The 25245-nt window shown below is 30.2% G+C and overlaps 2 long non-coding RNA genes, 4 other non-coding genes and 2 pseudogenes across 6 annotated transcripts; all 8 read left to right on the forward strand.

The window, feature by feature from the left end:
- The first annotated feature begins 1659 nt into the window (after positions 1-1659).
- LOC114280622 (uncharacterized) lies at positions 1660-11924 on the forward strand. The gene is made up of 3 exons (XR_003635631.2): positions 1660-1820; positions 5428-5517; positions 11642-11924. It is a non-coding gene; the product is annotated as an uncharacterized LOC114280622 (long non-coding RNA).
- Positions 1962-2048, forward strand: LOC114280628 (small nucleolar RNA Z159/U59). Its single transcript, XR_003635634.1, has one exon. It is a non-coding gene; the product is annotated as a small nucleolar RNA Z159/U59 (small nucleolar RNA).
- Positions 2754-2836, forward strand: LOC145803376 (small nucleolar RNA Z159/U59). Its single transcript, XR_014345475.1, has one exon. It is a non-coding gene; the product is annotated as a small nucleolar RNA Z159/U59 (small nucleolar RNA).
- LOC114280632 (small nucleolar RNA Z159/U59) lies at positions 3067-3148 on the forward strand (annotated as a pseudogene).
- A 4482-nt stretch (positions 11925-16406) lies between the features above and the next one.
- On the forward strand, positions 16407-19000 carry LOC114280635 (uncharacterized). Its single transcript, XR_014343829.1, has 2 exons — positions 16407-16668; positions 18639-19000. It is a non-coding gene; the product is annotated as an uncharacterized LOC114280635 (long non-coding RNA).
- Positions 16841-16926, forward strand: LOC114280637 (small nucleolar RNA Z159/U59). The gene has a single exon (XR_003635639.1). It is a non-coding gene; the product is annotated as a small nucleolar RNA Z159/U59 (small nucleolar RNA).
- On the forward strand, positions 17629-17711 carry LOC114272067 (small nucleolar RNA Z159/U59). The gene has a single exon (XR_003632526.2). It is a non-coding gene; the product is annotated as a small nucleolar RNA Z159/U59 (small nucleolar RNA).
- On the forward strand, positions 17942-18023 carry LOC145803380 (small nucleolar RNA Z159/U59; annotated as a pseudogene).
- Positions 19001-25245: the final 6245 nt, after the last annotated feature.

The raw sequence follows: 25245 nt of genomic DNA on the forward strand, positions 1-25245 counted from the left end.
CTACAGCATATCTGTAGGGAACCCTACCGCACCTATGTCGAGGCCGAAGCTTAGGCCCCCGCGTGCTCCAAGCGCTAAGGAGTATGTTTAACCCCAACAAGGGGCTATGGAGACTCGAACTCAAGCCTTGAGCGAGGGATTCGAAGGTCTTATCCACTGAACCAACTCCCTGTTGGTTACTAAAAAGTTTTACTCTAAGGTTCTGTCTTTTTGACCTAAAATAGTTTTGCCAAAAATATTTTACTCATTTTTTGTTATTTGGTTGATCAAAAAAACAAGTAAAATAATTTTTAAGAAAAATATTTTTAGTAATAAATTTATCCCTATAATTTTTTATATAAAAAAAAATACATTTCAATTACTTATACTCTCCCCATCATATTTCGATAAAATAAAATAAAAAACACAAATAAACTAAAAATAAATCAATCATAAAACAAAAACTAAAATGTCTCAAAATAAATTTCCCGTAGCATTATCAAATAATCTTTCCACAAACACAAAACACATCTAAAGTCTCAAAAAATTTCATTATCAAAACAATGAACAAGTATATATATATATATATAATTAAAAAAAAAAAAAATTAGTTCAAGACATTTATAAGTAAATGTGTCTGAATACACCTAGTGCTGAAGTAGCTCACTTGTGCCATCCTCCTCTTTATTGAGTCAAACTTAGCATGGATGGTTCAGTTCAAGGTCCTGGAAACAATGCTGGTACTGGGGGTATCATTCGAACAGATGTTGGTGAGTGGGTACTAGATTTCCAACCCTTCATTGGTTGTGCCACTATTGTTGTGGTAGAATTGTGGGCCTTATGGATTGGCCTCCAACTAGCATGGGATGAAGGTTTCCGAAAAGTTATAGTAGAAACGGACTCTTTGGAAGCTATCAAAGGTATTGGGGTAATGGATAAATTGGATCCCAATTTTAATATTTGTCAAAAACATTAGGGATCTCATGTCAAGGGATTGGCAGTGCCATCTTCAAGTTAGTGTATGAATTCTTTGACCAAAAATGCCATACATCAGGCTGCCTCAAGGCATGTTCGGCAGAATCCTCCATCTTTCGTCTAGTCTCTGTTAGCTAAGGTTGTTTAGGGCACTAGCTCCCCTCGCCTTTTTTCTTTGTAGTTTTTTAGGGTTTTGACACCTCCTGTGATTAAAAAAAAAAGAATAACTTACAAATACACCTATGAGATTTGATTAAAATATGAATCGTTCTCTGTAATTTTGGAAATTACATTACACCCTTGAGATTTTTAATTTCAAAACAAATCGCCCATTTCATTAATAAATCATGAAGTCAATTAATAGCTTTTTAATGATATTAGAAATATGTTTCAATTAATAGCTTTTTAATGATATTAGAAATATGTTTCAATTAATAATTTAGGTAATTTTATTATTGTATAGGAGAACAATTACGAATTTTATTTTTATAATTAATTCTATTAAATAAAAAATTCTAACAATGAGATATTTAAAATTTTTCAAACTATAAAGATAATATATTTATAATTTACACACACAAAACAAAAAAATTTGCCGGTAATTTTCTCAATTTCGTTTTCTCATACCTGTTTTCGGCATAATGGGCCTAGAGGAACGACGACCATATTCAATGAAAAAATGGATAAAAATCCTACCTTGAACATGGCCCAACCCAATCCAACTTTGAAATACTGAGGCTAGCCCTAATTACCCAACCCATGCATACAAAAAGCCCTAGTTAACTATGGCTAGGGTTTTGAAACGAGAAGCGAAGAAGACTCTATAAATTACTAGCAATCTTCGTTTCATTCGTCTCCTGCACAAGGTTTGAATTATCTTTTTCTGCTTCTTTTCTTTTATTTTGTTGTTGTTTGTTCCGTCTTCAACTAGTTTTGGGATTTTTGGTTTTTTAACTTTGTTATTTTGATTGAATCGGTTTTATTGAATATATGTTTGGTCAATCTTTGTCTCTTATGATGATCAATTGAAAAACTTTCGTTCTTCTGAGAAAAATTCCATGCGGAAATATTATGGAGACCTGAACTGAAGAGACAGTTTTCTATATATAAATGCTAAATATATTTTATATTTATTTATTTTTTTTCTATGGTAAGGTTATTGTTAATGTTACCATCGCATATTTAAACATATAGTGATTCATGATTTGATTTTATTTATGTGGATATGTATTGTATGCCTTTAAGTTTTAATTTGATAACAGAAATTTGAAATTTGGATCTCATTCTTGGTGTTGTTATAAAATAAACTGCTTGCAAAATGATTACTTGCTAGTGCATTAAGAACTGTGTCCTGGGCACAATTGTTCATGAATTTGTAATTAGTTTATTCTTTTTTCATTTTATTTGGAAATCTCCTTTTGACATTTATACTATGTTTGGTTCATTGGAATGAAAGTGCAATGCTCATTTCTTAGTATCCTGTGAAATGATCAATGATAATTTGATTTATAATGTATTTTTCATGATATTTTAGTTAACCAAATGTGAGAACTGATATTTTGGTGGAATGATCATTTTATTTCACTTCTAATGAACCAAACACTACTTCAAAGCTTGATTTTGGTTTAATTCCTTACAAATTTTTAGCAATAAGATTTGTTGAAGTTGTTGATGGATTTTCATTGGTTATTTAAATTTTAGCTGACAATTTTTGTGAATATTTTTGTTTAATGTTGAGAATCTAATTGCATGACTTTTTTGTTTTTTAATGCTTTTTGGTCTGTTGATTAATTGCTTGTGCTTCTGATGATGATGAAAAGAAACTTTCGTTCTGCTGAGAAATTTCATGCTGAAAATTTATGGAGACCTGAACTGAAGAGGCTTGAGAAAGATCTTTTAATGCATCATTTTGATTGTTTTAAAATTTTCGAACTAACCCTCTGCTTGTTTGCTAATAAGTTTTAGTAAAGTTAAGAAATTGAAAAATTTCCTCATTGAATCTTCATGGTTTTATTAAAGTTTATCAATATGTTTTCATATGATTTTGGGTTTTTGGATACGATAGACTTTGGTTGTTCTCTTTATTATTAAGTAGACTTTCAAGATCTTGGTATCTCTTATGATGATCACTACAAACATTTGTTTTCCTGAGAACAATCATGCTGATATACATGGAGACCTGAGCTGAAGAGTATTTCATAAGATCTTTGTACAAACTACCTTCAATAAGTCTGTAATGTTACTGTTGAATTAAGTTTCTTCATTGTGCTTTCTCTCCCATTTTCATGCAAATTCATTTTTACTTGATTAGGGTTTCAGAATAAGGATAATGTTTTTGTCTCAGCAGTACTTGATTAGGGTTTGGTTAGTTTTATTTTTTAAAATTTGTTATTTGGCTGTTATTTAGTGTTATTTGATTTTCAATAAACTTGTTTTTAATGTTTTAATTTTTGTTCTTCACATTTTAGAGATTCAATTAGATGTATTGGTAAAGAAAAAAAATTGATTAAAATATGTTAATAGTTCGCTAAAGATAACTGGTGTATGGTGGTCACTCTTTTCATCTGCTGATCCTCTGCCCTTGTTCTGCCCTGTCTGGGATTTGAAACGGGTCTATGAGGGTTAAACTGTCCAGCGCTTGTACATATACTAGTCATAGGTGCAGACATTGACTAGGGCTTTTTGTATGCATTGGTTGGGTAATTAGGGCTATCCTCACCACTTCAAAGTTGGATTGGGTTGGGCCAAGTTCAAGGTTGGACTTTTACCCATCTTTTAATTGAAATATGAGGGTTGCTGTTGTTCCTTTAGGCCTAACATGCTTTAAAAGGTATGAGAAAACAAATTTGAGATAATTACCGGGAGATTCTATTTGCACCCAATAAATTATTCAGTACGTTTAACTTCTTAGTACTCTCTATCAAATTATTTAGAATCATAGTTTGCTTTCAATACACAATATTTTTTTCACAAATTAACTCAAGATAAAATTAAAATTTGTCAATGATAGGAAAAAAAATAATAAATGAAGGTTTAATGTTATGAATTTCATCAAGTCTTCCATGGAAGGCAAATGGAAGAGGCCAAACTGAACCGAACGAATCTATTTTAAATGGGACAAATTTTCTGCAAAATCTTTGTAATGGTGGATGGTTCAGAACAGGTTAAAACTGCGACATTGAATTGTTGATTCGTCAATAATTATTTTAATATGTAGTTGTAATAACAGCTTAAACTTTGTGGTTTTCGGTTCTTTTTAAGCAGTTTATACACTATTCAAAATTTATTTATTTGGATAAACAAATGTATTATCTTTAAGTACTGTCTCAAAGTTTGTGCTTTCCAGGATGATTCAGTCCTTGAGGAGTGATAATGGTGAAATTTGATGAGGTGGATTAAAGTTTTTGAATGAGAAAGAAGATGAAAACAAATAATTGAAATTTGGATAAGAAGATGAAAAGATTTGAATATGAAAAATAGACATAAGTGATTAGGGTGTATTACAAGAAAAAAATAATATTTTATTTTAGAATTTAATGTGTCTTGTTTACCTGAGTCGTATTTACCACTTCATTGTCTAAATTTTGAATTCATGAAGAAAATGAACATTTGAACCGGACATTGCATGTATTTTCAAAAGAAACGGAAAACTTTGATATTTGAACATGGCATGACATTGCATTCACATATATGAGACTGCTTAAAATATATATATACTTCGGTAAGATATCTTTGTTAGGCTTTGTGCTCGCTCCTATTGGATTTGTGCAGGAAAGGATATGATGATCCCGCCTAGTTGAAGGTGTGGATTGTTTTGAAAAGGGCAAGAGGCTCTTCTTTTGTGTATCTTTGGCAAGCAAGTGCTTATTACGTTTGGTTTTGCCAACTTTTTGTGTAACCGAGCTTAAGCTTTGGAAGTTGTAGCCTTTGGACATATGTTTTGCAGTTATTTCTTTACTTGTTATTGTTGCACATGGTATAGATACACCCTTTTAGGAGATTAAATATATATTGCATGTGAACACTTTTGTATATCTTTCATCTATACTATTATATAAAGTGAGCCTTTAACGTAGTTTTTTGAAACTTTTGCCATGTGGCATTTAGATAGGGACTCAATAAACCAATTATAATCAATCACTTCCACATTCTACTTTCCCACCTTTGTCTCTTAAACTGCTGTACAATTTCAAAAAATAAAAGTGATGGGTCTTCAACTTTTTAGAGAGCGAAAATGGGTCTGACATTGGTTGGTAGAGCATTTAAAAATAAAAAAATTCAAGCATTGATTTTTTTGAGTGAGCAAATTAAAGGCGCAGTTTTGAATTTTGAAACTCAAACTTATAGGTTCACTCTCCTTTTATTGTTTCACAAACTTCTTATTTTGTGTATTGGTGGAAGTGAAATTTCTGTTTGTGTATGTGGGAGTAAAATTTTTGTTTGTAAAGATTTGCTGGGAATGTTTCTATGCAGTGTTTGAAGATGAGATCCACAGTGCAATTGTGGATAATAAGCTTTTCAAACATGGTGAACGCATTGCCATTGGCGCTTCTGGTGGCAAAGGTTATTGTTTCTTCTTCCTATTCCATCTTTAATCTTTTAATATTAATAAATATTCTAATATGATGGTACTGATTCTAGATTTCCAAGTATTTCATGTATTTGAATTGCAATTTCTTTTATATATAATATAGTCTATTATTTTTAATTTCAATTTTTTTTATTTTACTTTTTTATTTTATTTCTTTATTATGATATATATATATATATATATCAATTGTGATGAATCAATTCTCCTTCTCTAAACTCTTTATTTATTTGTTTCGAACTGGTGGATTAATGTAGAGTTATTTAATTGAAGCTATTTTATTTTTATTTTTTAAATTTTCTAACCTAGGGTTAATTACTATTTCTTTTCACCAATTTTAAAATTAATAATGGAAAAGAGATAGAATACCTATAAGATTATGTATGAGTAATAGAAAATTTTTAATTTGTTTGTTATAGCTGATAAAGTTCAATTTATTTGTTTATTTTTTATATTTATTGATTAGCAGTTTATTTGTAGATAATAAAAAGATTCCAAAAATATTTAAATAAAAAGAATGAAAGATATAGGACATCTTGAGAAATTATGTACGAATATAATTTTAAATTTGGTTAAGCAAATAAAAAATTAAAAAAATTATAGGTAATAAGGAGGATACCAAAATATATTAAAATTAAAAATAAACATTTAATTTTTTTCATGATCATTATAACAAAACTATTTGGATTGTTCCTAAAAAAAAAAAAAATTAAAAAATGAAACTTAGAAAAATAATTGAAGATAAATCAAAATTTTAAATTTATTTGTTATAGCTGATAAGGTTCAATTTATTTGTTTATTTTTTATATTTATTGATTAGTAGTTTATTGTTTGTAGATAATAATAAGATTGGAAAAAAATATTAAATTAAAAAAATAAATAAAGAGATAGGATACCTTGAAAAATTATGTACGAATATAATTTTAAATTTAGTTAAACAAATAAAAAAATAAAAAATATTGATAGATAATAAAGAGGATACCAAAAGATATTAAAATTAAAAACAATTATTTAATTTTTTTTATAATACAATATTATTCGGATTGAATAATTAAAGAGAAACCATTATTCTTATATTATAATTTTTTTTGAATTGCACACCCATTATAGCTAGTACGAAATGAAATGCTATTTGAGGGAAACTAATAAGTGGAAATCGAGTATTGGTTGGAAATCATCATGTTTAATTTATGTCTTTTATTTAGGGCGTTACATTTTCAGCCATTTAAGTGTTTGATTTGTCTCTATCTGTTGAAAACGTCGATCTTAATAATCTTCATCAAAATTGTTCACTCACTCAAAGAGCAATCTGAGGAAAAAAAATTACAAATCCCCATTTTCAGCACCAAGCAGCAAATTTTAAAATAATAGACATCTGAAAGTAATAAATATATGAAACAAAAAATTAACAGATTGAAAAGACTGAATCAAACCTAAGTGAGTGAGAAAACAGAGGAGAAAGATCGATGAGTGAGAAACCAATCTTCCACGTGATGATGATGAACAGAACCAGAGACCGCACCGAAGTCCTCATGGAGGTGAGAATCTTCATCTTTGATCCTCAAGATCTGGCTATGCACGTAAACAACATTCTTCGAAGTCTATTGCCCAAACTTCGCCACTGACCTTGGCGATTCAATCTCGTTCGATGATCCAACACTCTGTTGATCCGTCTCGATCTCCATACCGCACACATTCGGCTTCAGTTTTGCATACAGACTCCGATCAAATTCTCGACTCCGATGATGGTTAGCAGCGGCGAAATCGATGTTTAAGATCTAATATGAGATCTAATCGTCATTCAAGAAGCCTCCTTTCAGGTTTTGAAATCGTTACCTCAAGAGAGATAAAACAAGTGAAAAGAAAGAGACCCTAGTATTGACACACCACGCGACTACTGCGTCGACGATCTCTCCTATCGATCTAGAGAAAAGATGAAGAAAGAGAGAAAAGGAGAGAGAGGGAGAGGACGGTGGTGTCAGAGGTGTTTCGTTAGTGGTGATATAAGAGAGAGAAGATGAGGAGAAAAAGAGGAAAAAGAGGAAAAAGGGGGGAGAGAGAGAGGAGGAGGATGACAGGCGTTAAGATCCTCTAGACTGATCCTCTAGTGATCCTACAGTGAATTTATGAGGGCGCGACACTTGTCCCATTAATGGAATCAAGGGTTGAGATCAATCCCTCACCAAAACGACGTCGTTTTAATGGGAGAAATTAAAAAAAAAAAAAAGTGTGAAAAGAGAAACGAAGAGAGACAGAAAACACCAGCCATCGAAGTTCTTCTCCATATCTGCCGCACTCTCCTTCCTCCCGGCGACCCCACCCCACCCCTCTCCTTCTCCTCCTACTATGTTGGAGTTCTTCTCCTCTCTCGCTTCTTCTCTCATCTACATTCTTTCTAGGTAAAAACCTGTTGAACCAAATAAATCGCTGGCAATAAATGGCGAAAAAGGTTGAAGGTGTTTCAATCTGGACTATGAGAATTTCTTTAAGACCAAAATCAACAAAAAAAAATAAAAAATAAAAAATAAATTCAAGATTGTGCCTTCAATAAAAGAATTTTGGCTTTGGGGATTTTACCTTGCTGCTTTCACTTTATCTCCTTGATTGTATAATTTATATGTATATATATATATATATATATATTTGTATATATGTGCAAATATTGATTTGTTGCAGTAGCAGAAAAAGTGAAACCAGATTTGCATATTAGAGAAGAGATAATGGAATAGAAAAAAAGAGCAGAGAGGCGTTAACGGAAGAGAGTTACTGAGTTTTTTTTTTTTTTTTTTTTTTTTAAAATAATAGACGCATGGAAAAATTAGAGTTATAGGGAGAGAGAGAAATATATGTTGTATATGCAATGCGAAGAAAATGAAATCAATGAACGGAGAGATTGTCGACGCAGTAGCGCTGTAAGGATGGCGGCGCGTGGTGTGTCAGTGCCAAGGTCTTTTTATTTTCTCTCGTTTTCTCTCTCTTGAGGTAATGATTTCAGAACCTGGAAAGAGGGCTTCTTAAATGACAATTAGATCTCAAACATTGATCTCGCTGTCGCCACCATCATTGAAGTCGAGAATTTGATCGAAGACTGTATGCAAAATCGAAGCCGAAGGTATGTGGTATGGAGATTAAGACGGATCAACAAAGTGTTGGATCATCGGACGAGATTGAATCGCCAAGGTCGGTAGCGAAGTTTGGGCAGTGGACTCCGAAGAATGTTGTTTACGTGCATAGCCAAATCTTGAGGATCAAAGATGAAGATTCTCACCTCAGTGAGGACTTCAGTGAAGTCTCTGGTTTTCTTCATCATCATCATGATCACCAGGAAGATTGGTTTCTCACTCATTAATCTTTCTTCTCTGTTTTCTCACTCACTCAGGTTTCAGTTTTTTCAATCTGTTAATTTTTCGTTTCATATATTTTTTACTTTCAGATGTCTATTATTTTACAATTTGCTACTTGGTGCTGAAAATGGGAATCTGTTTTCTCACTCACTCATGTTTCTAATATTATTAGAGTCTTATTTTATGATTAATTTATATTTTATAGGATTTTTAGGTTAGGAGTATTTTGGTAATTTTCATATTTGCTGACATAGGCTATATGGGTTGCCCATGGGTAAATTGATTTTGGAAGTCAAAGATATTGTATTAATTTCCCTATTTTGTTCTGATTGGTTTAGAAAGTCTTCTAATTCTATATAAAGCTATGTAATGTTTATAACTTAATATAATTGATATTTTAGAGAATTTTTTGAGCTTTTGAAGCTTCTTTATAAATTGTGATGAATCGAATCCTAGGTGTGATGCGTGAGGGATTCTAGGAGTAATTCTTAGACATATCTTCTTCTTTTTGTTCTTCTTTGCCCTCATACCCTAGTTACTATTCTCGAGTTACTATTCACAACCCTCTAAGAGTGCACTTTTCAACCTTAAAACTTTATCCAATCACCCTCAAATCAACTCTAATCCCTTTCTCTACCTATTAGCCTTCAATTTAACCATTAAAACCTTAAAATACTCACTGTTTAGGCTGTCAAATAACCTTTGTTTTCAAAATCCAGCCCTGTCCTACATCAATAGATATACATGTACAATGTTTTGCTTTTATCATTGGATTATTCAAATTTGTAAAATTTTTTTTTTTTTTTTTTTTTTTTTTTTTTTTTTTTTTGTGTCTAGCAATGATAGACACATATTCCTCATATGTTTGAAGTGTGTCCGACTTTAGATTTTTTTTTGTCATCGTCATGGTGTCCGCAACGCAACACCACGCCACCTTGTCCATGCTTCTTAGCTTTCTTATGGCTTGGTGATTTAATTTCTCTGTTATGCTTTTTGACATCCACAACTTTTGGTTCTCTTTTGAAGTTAAAGGGAGCATCCTTCAGCTTGTTAAAATGCCGAAGCAATTGTTATGATTTGATTGCATCGCAGAAGTGGAAAACTATGAAATGCCAAAACAGATCCTAGACTGTTTGACTTGTTTATTATGAATCTCATTAGTGGAACAGAATTAAGCAATTTGTCTAAAACTAGCTTAACAACCTTTGTTATGTTGAGTCACTGACTTTGTACTAAGGCTTAAGAGTTTTTTGTTTCAACCTGAGTTTATGCAAAGATGCACACCACACAAGGAATAGGGGAAAAACAGGAAAAGAAACAACTAACAGTAAATCTTAATTTAATTAAATCACTTCCACAATGATAAAAAAAAGAGTTGGTTGTGCATTAGTTCCAGGTGTTGAGGGAAAAAAAAAAATCTTCTTGTAAACAGGAAAAAATTGATAAATGTTTGACCAGTTCTTATCAAGTAAACCTTATGTTGGAGTGCTGAAAAAATTTATTATATATCTGCGTTTAGTCATATGCATATACTAATACTGACCTATTTTCTGAAGTAACCACTTCAGCCTTTTTGTTCCGTGTTTTTGTTTTTTTTTGGAAACTGCCGATGTTCTTAATGAGAAATAATTATTGTCGAAGGAAGAAATCTGAAAAACTGAACCACTCATTTAAAAAAAGAAAAGAAAAGAAAGAAAAGAAGTGAGAAATGCATGAAGATTGTTGAATTTTTTTTTATACCATTATAATTTTAAAAGTTTTTTTTGAACATATTTCATTTTAACAATTAGACTGGCGACTGGTTGATAGTGACAGAATGAAGTGGCCACAGAAGCACTGTTATGTGAGTATTGAAGACACCGATTTTCTTGCTTGGACAGTATGGATGATCAGATCAACTGGAGGAAAACTGTGTTGGTTTAGTATCTTCTTATTGACACAGAATAAAAGATAGCAATCAACCTAATTGATTGGATGGCACACCAAAAAAGTTACAATGAATGATTGCTGCTTCCATTTTACCATGATTAAAATAATTGGAGAATGCTAATTGCCTTTAATAATATACAAGCAGAGTTGTTGGTTTGATATAATTATGGGTAGATGGTAAAACATGTGACCTTTGTCATGGCGTGGATAGAGTGTAAATGGTAAAACATTAAAACCAAGCATGATGGAAGCAGGAGGATATGTCTTTGTATGTGTGTAGAGATAGAGATTGCATGTGGACTTGAAACACAGTAGGGTATACATCGCACTTGTCAATGAAGAAACATTAACAGAGGCAAAGATCATGGAGTTGGAAAGATGCCTGGTAGGTTTTATTACCAAGAACAAAAGAAAAACTAGTGGCTAGTGTTTCGGACATAGAATGGGAAAAGATAGTAGTGTTGAAGCAAAGGGCTTTTCCATTCTAGGAAGCAATTACTGGAATTCCTAGCTTTTCTTCACTGAGTGAATGTGTTCAGATTCTTTTAAAATTGGATTGCACTGGATACTAGCCATATTCTTTTTTGGTTGTAGTATTAGAGGGTTCTTGAATTATTTATTGAATTCCCTATTATTGCTGAAAATTTGAATTAAACACATCTCTCTCTCTCTCTCTCTCTCATGTTCTGCGACTTGTTCTTGATTGCCATCAGCAGTTTATTCCCAAAATTTGAATTTGTCGTTTCCTTCATGGTTCTGGATGTACTTTGGAGTTACACACATCCTGATAAAGCATATTTGTCAACTTGTTTTGTTACTTATTCAGGTATTGCAATGGAGCTTTTTCGTTGGATTAGGAAAAAATGGTAAGCTTCGAATACTTGCACTCGGTGGGATAATACAAAAGGTTTTGTGTTTATACACTCGACACATGTTTTTGGTTTCATGTCCTTGATTGCAATCATTATTGGCACACTGTATTTGTCACACCAAAAGCCAAAACACATGCAGTCAATGTCGTCATGCCAACTTGTATCGGAATTTGTATTTCCTCTATGATTTTGCTCTGCACATATTTTAGTATGAAAAGGAAACTGTGTATTTGAAAAGCCAACTCCCTTTTAACATTTCTCACAGTTAACCCATTGAGATCGGTTAAATGTCTGTCTTCTTGAAGTTTATGGTAAGAATGTATCACAAGTTGAATTGCATTTTTTTTTTTTTTACTGAATCTCGATGAATTTGGCCATTGAATTGGAGGGACTTGCAAGGAATTGTTTTAAATTGATCTTTTTCAAGTTTAGCAAATATTGAAGGAAAATGTTATACAAATGGGACAATTTTTTACACTTTATTATTACTGAAGTGTCATGTAATGATTGAGATTTTGAAACTTCAACAATAGTCGCTTGAATAATATGATAGGTTAGGTATCATATCAATAAGGAAAGTTTGCACAACGTGTAATTACTCAATATTGAATATTTATGAAAGATGATTTCTACAAATTCGGTATGGTATTTTGAGTGAATAGAAGTTGTATACCTGTTGGTAGCATAGACCTGGAGCTTGATTATAGCAAAGATTTTATGCCAGTGAAGTTTTTTGATTGTAAGCAGAACTTTGCCAGCATGGTTTTGGACCTTTTTTTTTTGAAAAAAAAAGAGGAAGTTACTGGCTTTGGGCTATTTATGGTACAATATCAGAACATGCCTAGGCACAATAATGTTGCACCATTAAAATGTAATACAAGGGAAATATTTGCTTGAGCAGACACAGCATATGTTTTTTGAACATTATTTGAAACACTATTGTTTCTATCCTTTCTTTAGTGATCAAAAAATAATAATTCAAATGCTCTCACAAATTTGAAATGTAACAAGAGGGAATTTTTTTGATTCATCAGGCAAGTTTTTTGTGCTGTTTTAAAATAAGGAATGTTTGGTGGAAGGTTCCCTCAGTCTTTGTTCTTTTCTTGCAAAAAGAACAAATTAAAAGGTTTTCATTCATTAAGGACAAATATAATTAACACATGACAAAAATACTTCAAGTTTTACTAGCCTTTTCTCCCACTATCTCAGACTACCACCACCTTGCCCCACTAGCTACTGGCCACTATCTCCGTCTGTCGCCGGTCATTTTTGATGATTGCTTTCTAACCATCGATCTTTCATTTTCGATGATTGCTTTCTAACCTTCGATCATTGATAAATATTTTTTTAACGAACACTTTGTGACATGAATCTCTAGCTTTCAATGACAATTACCACCACTACCATACTATCACCACCATTTGGGAAAAAAAGATCTATTCAAAATTTATTATTTTATGGGTAGTAAAATTTTACTCTATGTATGATAGTAAAATTTTACTGTCTCAATTTAATATTTAAACAATAAATTTTCACAATATCAACAACTACCACACTTACTATAAATTTTCACAATATTAACAACTACCACACTTACTGTGATTTTACCATTACTATTAGAAATATTACACAAAAAAATTATCAAAACATTAAGTAAACAATATTGCTAGAGTAAAATTTACTCTGTTGACAATAAAATTTTCTTGTTCACTACAGCGACTGAATGGACAAACTCTGGTGGCCATTTGTAACAAATCTGAAGTCATCAGTCTTAGATTTGAGTTCGTCAATATTGGATCTAAGATGGTGGAGGTTGAAGATGAGGATTGTGGTCACTGGTGGTAGATTTGAGACAACGATTGATAGTGGAGGCGATCTGTGGTGTTGGCAAATGATGAAGACGGTATTCACTAGCGGTAGATCTAAGATGGTGATGAATGGTGGTGACAATGAGCGAAGCCGACAAACAGTGGAGGCAATGAGATATGATTGATGAGTGAAAGAGATGGTGAAGTTTTGAGCAAGCAAGAGAGAGGGAGAAAGAGTTGTAGAATATAGTGAGACACGGATACAGATAATAGTTAAATTGGTTCTTTAATGAAGGACAAAGTTGTCCGTTAATTTAATTTATAATATTTTTGTATCCTTTAAATTGACAAAAAAATTAAATCACGGACTTTTTTCATTAAAATTACTTGTCATTTTTCCTAATACAAGTGAGTAGTGAGAGTTTTGACAAAAAAAGCTGTTAAAATGACACCACAAATTGGAAGGTAATATTAATGAAAACATCTGATCCGAAGCTCCATATTTTGTTTTATTTATTATGATTATTATTAATTATTTTTTTAATTAAGTGAAATTCTTTTGGAGCAATTACGAGCAGATCTTGTGGATCGGAGTTACTTACTAAAAAGTTTTTCTCTAAGGTTCTGTTTGTTTTGAAGTAAAATAGTTTTGTCAAAAATATTTTACTCATTTTTCGTTGTTTGGTTGAACAAAAAAACAAGTAAAATAATTTTTAAGAAAAATATTTTTGCATTATTTTTTCAAAAATGACTTACCTTTAAAAATTTCCTAAGTTAATTTTTACAAAATTGATTCTCACCCACTACATTTTCAATACATTTAGTTTTTTCAAATAAATATCTTAGCTTACTAAAAAAATCATAAATGATAGTTTATTGAATCAAAATTTATCTTTTAAGTAATAAAATGTTTTTGTTTCAAGAATCAACCGACCGTCGAAAAATAAAAACAAAAACATTTTTTTTTGTGTAAAATCAATTGATAAGAAAAATATTTTTTTAGTAAAATATTTTACGTCGAAACAAATAGAATCTAACTTTTAGTAATAAATTTATCCCTATAATTTTTTATTAAAAAAAAAATACATTTCAATTACTTGTACTTTCCCCATCATATTTCAATTAAAAAAAAACAAAAAACTAACACAAATAAACTAAAAATAAATCAATCATAAAACAAAAACTAAAATGTCTCAAAATAAATTTCCCCTAGCATTATCAAATAATCTTTCCACAAACACAAAACACATCTAAAAGTCTGAAAAAAATTTCAATAGCATAACAATAAACAACTATATATATATAATTAAAAAAAAGGACAAATTACACAAATAGTTCTTATAGTTTGAGACTTGTGTCACTTTGATCCCTGACTTTTCAATTGTGACACATTTGATCCTGAATTTTGAATCTTGTACCAAATAAAGACAATTAAAGATACCATTGTTTAATTTCAAGGGCAAAATAGTCAATTTAATAAAATATAAACTAATTTGACAAAAATAAATGTCAAAAAAATATTTTTAATCTTTTAAAAAATATTTTTATCCACCAATGATAAAATTATGTAAAATTGATAAAAATTAATAAAAATTACATGATTAATTTTTTAAAATTAATTTTACATGATCATCATCCAAACACATAATAAAAATTAATTTGGTAAAAAAAAAATAAATGTCTAAAAGATTTATCAATTTTACATAATTTTATTTTTAGTGGGTAGAAATAATTTTTAAAAATTCAAAAATATTTGTTTGACATTTATTTTTGTCAAATTAGTTTATATTTTATCAAATTGATGATTTTACCCTTGAAAAATCTAATGATATCTTTAATTGTCCTTATTTGGAACAAGATTCAAAATTCAAAATTAAATATGTCACAATTAAAAAGTTAGGGACTAAAGTGATACAAATTCTAAACTATAGATATTATTAGTGTAATTCATCCTTCAAAAAAAACTTAGTTCAAGACATATAAGTAAATAAGTCCACGGGTAAAGAAAGAATGGTGGCCTGAATACACAGGTAGCTCACTTGTGCCATCCTCCTCTTTATTGAGTCAAACTTAATATGGATGGTTCATTCAGTTCGAGGCCATGGAAACATTGCTGGTACTGGGGGTATCGTTCGAACAGATGTTGGTGAGTGGGTACTAGGCTTCAAACACTTCATTGCTTGTGCCACTATTGTTGTGGTTGAATTGTGGGCCTTATGGATTGGCCTCGAAAAGTTATAGACTTCTAGTAGAAACGGACTCATTGGAAGCTATCAAAGCTATTGGGGTAATGGATAAATTGGATCCCAATTTTAATATTTGTCAAAAACATTAGGGATCTCATGTCAAGGGACTGGCAGTGCCATCAAAAATGCTATACATCAGGCTGCCTCAAGGCTTGTTCTGTAAGACCTTCCATCTTTCATCCAGCCTCTGTTAGCCAAGGATGTTTAGGGGATTAGCTCCTCTCCTTTTTTTTTCTTTGTAGTTCTTGGGGGCTTTAACATCCCCTGTAACAAAAAAAAAAAGAAAAGAAAAAAAAAGGAGTAAATTACAAATACACTCTTAAGGTTTTATTAAAATACAAATCGCTCTCTGTGGTTTTAAAAATTATATTTTACCCCTTAAGGTTTATAATTTAATAACAAATCACCAATTTTATTAATAAATTATCAAGTCAATTAACAATTTTTAATGATATTAGAAATATGTTTCAATTAATAATTCGGGTAATTTATTATCGTATGGGAGGGCAATTATGAATTTTATTTTTTTAATTAATTCTATAAAATAAAAAATTCTAACAAGGGGTATTTGTAATGTTTCAAACCACAGGGAGTAATATGTACCTTAAACAAATCTCAAGGGTGTATTTGTAATTTACCAAAAAAAAAAAATATGCTGGTAATTATCTCAATTTTGTTTCCTCATACCTCTTTTAGGCATAATGGGCCTGCAGAAACAACAGCCATATTCAATTAAAAAATGGGTAAAAATCAAGCCTTGAACTTGGCCCCAACCCAATCTAACTTTGAAGTACCGAGGCTAGCCCTAATTACCCAACACATGCACATAAACTGCCCTAGTTAACTACGACTAGGGTTTTGAAACGAGAAGCGAAGAGTCCTCTATAAATCACCAGCAATCTTCCATTCAATTGTCGCTTGCACAAGGTTCGTACCTACCTTTGATATTATCTTTTGCTGCTTCTCTTATTTTATTGCTATATATGTTTGTTCTATCTTCAACTGTGTGCAAAGTTTTGGGATTTTTTTTGTTTGTTTTTTGATTTGTTAAGTATTTTGATTCAATTGGTTTTATTGAATATATGTTTGGTCAATCTTTGTCTTTGATGATGATCAATTGAAAAACTTTCGTTCTTCCGAGAAAATTCCATGCGGAAATATTATGGAGACCTGAACTGAAGAGACAGTTTTCTATATATAAATGCTAAATATATTTTATATTTATTTATTTATTTCTATGGTAAGGTTATTATTTATGTTACCCTGGCATATTCAAACATATAATAATTCATGATTTGATTTTATTTATGTGGATATGTATTGCATGCTTTTAAGTTTTAATTTGATAACAAGAAATTTGAAATTTGGATCTCATTCTTGGGGTTGTTATAAAATAAAAAGCTTGCAAAATGAGTACTTTTGTGCATTAAGAACTGTGTCCTGGGCACAATTGTTCATGAATTTGTAATTAGTTTATTCTTTTTTCATTTTATTTGGAAATCTCCTTTTGACGTTTATACTATGTTTGGTTCATTGGAATAAAAGTGCAATGCTCATTTCTTAGTATCCTGTGAAATGATCAATGATAATTTCATTTATAATGTATTTTTCATGATATTTTAGTTAACCAAATGGGAGAACTGATATTTTGGTGGAATGATCGTTTTATTTCACTTCTAATGAACCAAACACTACTTCAAACCTTGATTTTGGTTTAATTCCTTACAAATCTTTAGCAATAAGACTTGTTGAAGTTGTTGATGGATTTTCATTGGTTATTTAAATTTTAGCTGACAATTTTTGTGAATATTTTTGTTTAATGTTGAGAATCTAATTGCGGGACTTTTTTTTTTTTAATGTTTTTTGGTCTGTTAATTAATTGCTTGTGCCTCTGATGATGATGAAAAGAAACTTTCGTTCTGCTGAGAAATTTCATGCTGAAAATTTATGGAGACCTGAACTGAAGAGGCTTGAGAAAGATCTTTTAATGCATCATTTTGATTGTTTTAAAATTTTCGAACTAACCCTCTGCTTGTTTGCTAATAAGTTTTGGTAAAGTTAAGAAATTCAAAAATTTCCTCATTGAATCTTCATGGTTTTATTAAAGTTTATCAATATGTTTTCATATGATTTTGGGTTTTTGGATACGATAGACTTTAGTTGTTCTCTTTATTATTAAGTAGACTTTCAAGATCTTGGTATCTCTTATGATGATCACTACAAACATTTGTTTTCCTGAGAACAATCTTGCTGATATACATGGAGACCTGAGCTGAAGAGTATTTCATAAGATCTTTGTGCAAACTACCTTCAATAAGTCAGTAATGTTACTGTTGAATTAAGTTTCTTCATGTTGCTTTCTCTACCGTTTTCATGTAAATTTATTTTTACTTGATTCGGGTTTCAGAATAAGGATAATGTTTTTGTCTCAGTAGTACTTGATTAGGGTTTGTTTAGTTTGATTTTTAAAAATTTGTTATTTGGCTGTTATTTTAGCGTTATTTGATTTTCAATGAACTTTTTCTAATTTTTTAATTTTTGTTCTTCACATTTTAGAGATTCAATTAGATGTATTGATAAAGTAAAAAAATTGATTAAAATGTGTTAATAGTTCGCTAAAGATAACTGGTGCATGGTGGTCACTCTTTTCATCTGCCGATCCTCTGCCCTTGTTCTGCCTTGTGTGAGATTTGAAACGGGTCTGTGAGGGTTAAACTGTCCAGCTTTTGTACATATACTAGTCATAGGTGCAAACATTAAGCTGGCTCATACAATTACATTTTCTATACCTTTTGATTTACCCTCTTCTTCTTTTTCTTGTTTTATGTTTATTCATTGTTAAATATCTATCCCTTTTAATCTAACTTCTTTGTGGTCAATATTGTTATTGACATAAGGTGAAAGCCAATGAGGATTATTATCGTTTTAAGTTGGAATTACCGACTGAATCACTTCTGTGTTGACACATCAATTATCTGAGGCTTAGACCCATTATGCATTGTAATATTTTAAATATTTTATGGATTTTTGCTAATATTTAAAAGCTGTATCAACACACCCTAAAATGTTATGAATCATAATAAAATGCTTGCGTTGATGTAATTGTTTTCTATACTGTGCTTTTCATCAGCATGGGATTCCGGGCAATTAGTAATTTCCATTCCATTAGAACTCTCACATTGATGTTTTAGAGTTTGGATTCTCGTATGCTCCATTTGGTTCATTGGAATATAATTGAATGGTGATTTCTTGGGATTTATTAGGGAATAATAATTCTCTTAACATAGTGAAAAATGATTTTATTTATATTTTTAGTTTAACCAAATTTAGGAATAGATATTTTGATGGAATAATTATTTGATTTAAGTTAATTTCAATGAACCAAACAACCAAACATTTCCTTAGAGCCTTCCACGGGATTGATCGTAACCTGGGAGCAGACTTCTAAGATTAGGCCTGTAGGAGGACTTCTAAAATTGGCGACCTTTTATATTCACATACAAAACAAAAATTGAATGAAATGTTGAATATTCATAATTTTGTTTTATTTGTTTGTACTTTTCTGGCTGATATAATTATTATGAAAATTATATATTAAAATTTACTTAAATTAAAATATGAATAAATTTATCACAAGAACTATAAAGAAAAAAATTGGTCACAAAATTTAAAATTTTAATATCAAAGACTGAATTAAATAAAAATTTATTGAAATTAATTCACGAAGTTTTAAATAAATTTTCTTTACTGGTGGCACATTATTGGCCTTGTGCTATATACGAAGTTACCAAAGAGAAAGCGAATAGAAAGGAATTTAGGGTGCTGCTGTGCAGCGAAATGGGTCCATTTCGGAGTCCATTTCAATAATTCGAGCTGTTTATATTTTAAAATATAAACGGATATTGTAAAACATCAAGTTAAGCGGATATTGTTTATCTATTCATCAATTCACATTTGTATTCATTTTAAATTTTAAATCACAATTATTATTTATTTTTGTGGATATAAATGTGAGTGGATAAATTCGATTAATTTGATTTTTGACCGACATGTTTTACATTTGTTTTCATTTTAAATTTTAAATCACAATTATTATTTATTGTTGTGGATGTAAATGTGAGTGGTTGAATCGGTAAATCATATCCGATTAATTTGATTTTTTACAGACATGTTCTACTTGATGTATATGAACAGTTCAGATTATGAATCGGTAAATCATATCCGATTAATTCGCTTTTTTCTCTCTCTCTCTTCCATCACTATTGTGGAAACCCCTCCGGCGCCACTGTTGAAATCCTTTAGGTAGTGTTTGGTAGAGTTTTCTAAATATGATTTGAGAATAAGAGTCAATTTGCTTGGTTTCACTTTTTCAAAAATATTTTTCAGAAAATTCTATTTTCTTATTTTTCGTATTTTTTTTTTGTTTTTATTGAATTTTTTAAATATTTTAAGCAATTTTTTTATTTTTATTTTTAAGACATACTTAACATAAACATACCTAAAAAAGTAAAAAAATTGTGAATTTTTTTTTAAAATTCACTAAATATAAAAAAAAGAAAAACAAGAATTCAGTACATTTTTTTATATTTTTATGTATTTATTAATTTTTTAAAATATTTTTTCACAAATTTTTTATTTTTTGGATACATCTAAGTAAGGTGCATCTAAAAAAGTAAAAAAATAAATGTTTAAAATTTTTAAAATATTTACTAAAAACAAAAAAATATGAAAACTAAAATTCAGTTTTCAAAAAATTTAATCCAAAAAACTTAAACCAAACACACCTGAGTTGTATTTTGAGTTTGTGAGTTTTAGAATTATGATTTGAGTGTGGAAAATTTGTTTGGTGAATGAGTTTTCAAAAGAGTTTGAATTAAGTGGGGAATTTTTAATGTGACACATATTTGATAAAAAAATTTACAACTTATAATCAAACACACAACTCAAAATTCTATTAAAATTTATAAAAAAATTTGAAAAATTCGAAAAATATTTTTTATTGAATATATAAAAATTAACGTGTGTCAATTACAAAAAAATAAATAAAAAATTACACTATTTCGGTTAACTGACTGGACAACTGGACGTCTGGTGAGACAACCGGTTTGTTCAAATTTTCTCGCCTTCAACCGCGTTTTCAAAAGTAACTGAAATTAAATTTTAAAAATCGTAAACAAACATTATGTTCAAATCAAACTCTGAAACTAAGGCCTCATTTGGGAATAGGTTATTTTAGTAATTTTTTGATTTTTTGGCTAAAATATGAGGTAAAAAAATCTAGTATATTTGAGATTTTTGGCTTTTTATGAAAAGATGTGCAAAAGATAGAGAGAAAAGAGAATCTTTGACTTTTTGATATATGTTATAAATTTTTTGATTTTTTTAGTAGCTTTTTAATTTTTAAGCTAAAACAACTATTTGCCAAACGAGGCCTAACTCTTCTAGAGCTCCACCATTAGTTACCACTGCCATCCTCTCTCTTTCTCTCTCTCCCTCTCTCCTTTTCCTCTTTCTCCTTTCACTTCTCTCTCTCTCTCTCTCTTATATCACTACTGATGAAACACCTCTGACACCATCGTCCTCTCTCTCTCTCTTTCTTTCTCTCCCCCATTCTCTCTTTCTTCATCTTTTCTCTAGATCGATAGGAGAGATCGTCAACGCAGTAGTCGCGTAGTGTGTCAGTGTCGGGGTCTCTTTCTTTTCTCTCGTTTGGTCTCTCTTGAGGTAACAATTTTAGAACCTGGAAGGGGGGCTTCTTGAACGACGATTAGATCTCAAATTAGAGTTGAAACATCGATCTCACTGCTGACACCATCATCGGAGTTGAGAATTTGATTACAGATTGTATGCAAAACCGAAGCCGAAGGTTAGTGGTATAGAGATCGAGACAGATCAACCGAGTGTTGGATCATGGAACGAGATTGAATCGCCAAGGTCAGTGGCGAAGTTTGGGCAGTAGACTTCGAAGAATGTTGTTTACGTGCATAGCCAGATATTGAGGATCAAAGATGAAGATTCTCACCTCCGTGAGGACTTTAGTGAGGTCTCTGGCTCTGTTCATCATCATCGTCGTCATCACCTGAAAGATTGGTTTCTTACTCATCAATCTTTCTCCTTTGTTTTCTCACTTACTCAGGTTTGATTCAATCTTTTTAATCTATTAATTTTTTGTTTCATATATTTATTACTTTCAGATGTCTATTATTTTACAATTTGCTGCTTGGTGCTAAAAATGGGGATCTGTAATTTTTTCTTCTTAGATTGGTCTTTGAATGAGTGAACAATTTTGATGAATATTAAAGTTCGAAGTTTTCAACAGATAGAGACAAATCAAACACTTAAATGGCTGAAAATGTAACACCTCAAATAAAGGACATAAATTAAATATGATGATTTTCAACCGATACTCGATTTCCACTAAATCAGTTTTTTCAAATAGCATTTCATTTCGTACTAGCGGAAGCGGTAATACGTGTGCAATTCAAAAAGAATTATAATATAAGAATAATGGTTTATCTTTAATTATTGAATCCGAATAATATTGTAATAAAGATTATAAAAAAATAAAAAAATAATTTTTAATTTTAATATCTTTTGGTATCCTCCTTATTATCTATATTTTTTTTATTTTTTATTTGTTTAACTAAATTTAAAATTATATTCGTACATAATTTTTCAAGGTATCCTATCTCTTTTTTATTATTATTATTTATTTTTAAGTTAATATTTTTTGAGAATCTTATTATTATCTACAAATAATAAACTACTAATCAATAAATACAAAAAATAAACAAATAAATTGAACCTTATCAGTTATAACAAATAAATTAAAATTTTTGATTTATCTTCAATTATTTTTCTAAGTTTCATTTTTTTAATTTTTTTTTTAAGGAACAATCCAAATAGTTTTGATATAATGATCATGAAAAAACTTAAATATTTATTTTTAATTTTAATATATTTTGGTGTCCTCCTTATTATCTATAATTTTTTATATTTTTTTATTTGCTTAAACAAATTTAAAATTATATTCGTACATAATTTCTGAAGATATCTTATATCTTCTTTTTATTTTTTAATTTAAATATTTTTGTAATCTTTTTATTATCTACAAATAAACAGCTAATTGATAAATATAAAAAATAAACAAATAAATTGAACATTTTCAGCTATAACAAACAAATTTAAATTTTTCTGTTACTCATACATAATCTTATAGGTATCCTATCTTTGTTCTCTTGTTAATTTTAAAATGGATGAAAAGAAATAGTAACTAACCCTAGGTTAGAAAATTTTAAAAATAAAAATAAAATAGCTTCAATTAAATAACTCTACATTAATCCACCAGTTGGAAACAAATAAATAAAGAGTTTAGAGAAGGAGAATTGATTCATCACAATTGATATATATATCATAATAAAGAAATAAAATAAAAAAGTAAAATAAAAAGAAATTGAAATGAAAAATAATAGACTATATATATATATAAAAGAAATTGCAATTCAAATACATGAAATACTTGGAAATCAAGAATCAGTACCAAAGTATTAGAATATTTATTAATATGAAAAGATCAAAGATGGAATACGAAGAAGAAGCAATAACCTTTGCCACCAGAAGCACCAATAGCAATGTGTTCACCATGTTTGAAAAGCTTATTATCCACAATTGCACTGTGGATCTCATCCTCAAATACCACGTAGAAACATTCCCAGCAAATCTTTACAAACAAAAATTTCACTTCCACAATTACACAAAATAAGAAGTTTGTGAAACAATAAAAAGAAAAGTGAACTTGTAAGTTTGAGTTTCAAAATTTGAAATTGCGCCTCTAATTTGCTTCCTCAAAAAAATCAGTGCTTGAATTTATTTATTTTTAAATGCTCTACCAACCAATGTCAAGACCCATTTTCTCTCTCTAAAAAGTTGAAGACCTATCACTTTTATTTTTTGAAACTGTACATTAGTTTGGTAGACAAACGTGAGAAAGTGGAATGTTGAAGTGATTGGTTATAATTGGTTTTCCCCATCTAAATGCCACATGGCAAAAGCTTCAAGAAACTAAGTTAAAGGCTCGCTTTATATAATAGTATAGATGAAAGATATACAAAAGTGTTCACATGCAATCTATATTCAATCCCCTAAAAGGGTGAATCTATATCATTTGCAACAATAATAAGTAAAGAAATAACTACAAAACATATGCCTAAGGGTTACAACTTCCAAGGCTTAAACTCGGTTATACAAAAGGTTGTTAAACCCAAACATATTAAGCTCTTAGCTTGCCAAAGATACACAAAAAAAGAGCCCTTTGCCCTTTTCAAAACACTCCACACCTTTAACTAGGTGGGATCACCATCTCATTTCCTACACAAATCCACTAGGGGCAAACACAAAGCCCAATAGAGATATCTTAACAAAGTATATATGTTTTAAGCAGTCTCATGTACGTGAATGCAATGGCATGCCATGTTCAAATATCAAAGTTTTCTATTTCTTTTGAAAATACATGCGATGTCTCATTCAAATGTTCATTTTCTTCATGAATTCAAAATTTAGACAATGGGGTGGTAAATACGACTTAAGTAAATAATACACATTAAATTCTAAAATAAAATATTATTTTTTTCTTATAATATACCCTTATCAGTTATACCTATTCTTCATATTCAAATCTTTTCATCTTCTTCCCCAAGTTTCAATTATTTGTTTTCATTTTCTTCCTCATTCCAAAACCCTAATCCACCCCATCAAAATTCACCATTATCACTTCTTAAAGACTGAATCATCCTGGAAAGCACAAACTTTGAGACAGTACTTAAAGAAACTAGATTTGTGTGTCCAAATAAATAAATTTTGAATAGTGTATAAACTGCTTAAAAGGAACCAAAAACCACAAAGTTTAAGCTGTTACTAAGACTAGATATTAAAATAATTATTGATGAATCAACAATTCAATTTCGCAGTTTTGACCTGTTCCGAGCCACCCACCATTACAAAGATTTTGCAGAAAATTTGTCCCATTTAAAACAGATTGGTTCAATTCAGTTTGGCCTATTCCATATGCCTTCCATGAAAGACTGATTCATAACATTAAACCATCATTTATTTTTTTTTTTTCTATCATTGACAAATTTTAATTTTGTCTTGAAAGGTATGTTGTGAAAAAATAGAGTGTATTGAGAGCAAATTATAACTCTAAATAATTTGATAGAGAGTACTAAGAAATTGGACATACTTAATAATTTATTGTGTGCAAATAGAATCCCCCGGTAATTATTTCAAATTTGTTTTCTCATACCTTTTTAAAGCATAATGGGCCTGAAGGAACAACATCAAGCCTCATATTTCAATTAAAAGATGGGTAAAAGTCCAACCTTGAACTTGGCCCAACCCAATCCAACTTCGAAGTGCTGAGGCTAGCCCTAATTACCCAACCCATGCATACAGAAAGCCCTAGTTAACTATGGCTAGGGTTTTGAAACGAGAAGCGAAGAAAACTAT

This window comes from Camellia sinensis, chromosome 11 (genome assembly GCF_055761805.1).
Source record: "Camellia sinensis isolate YWXY chromosome 11, ASM5576180v1, whole genome shotgun sequence".
NCBI classification, from domain to species: Eukaryota; Viridiplantae; Streptophyta; class Magnoliopsida; order Ericales; family Theaceae; genus Camellia; species Camellia sinensis.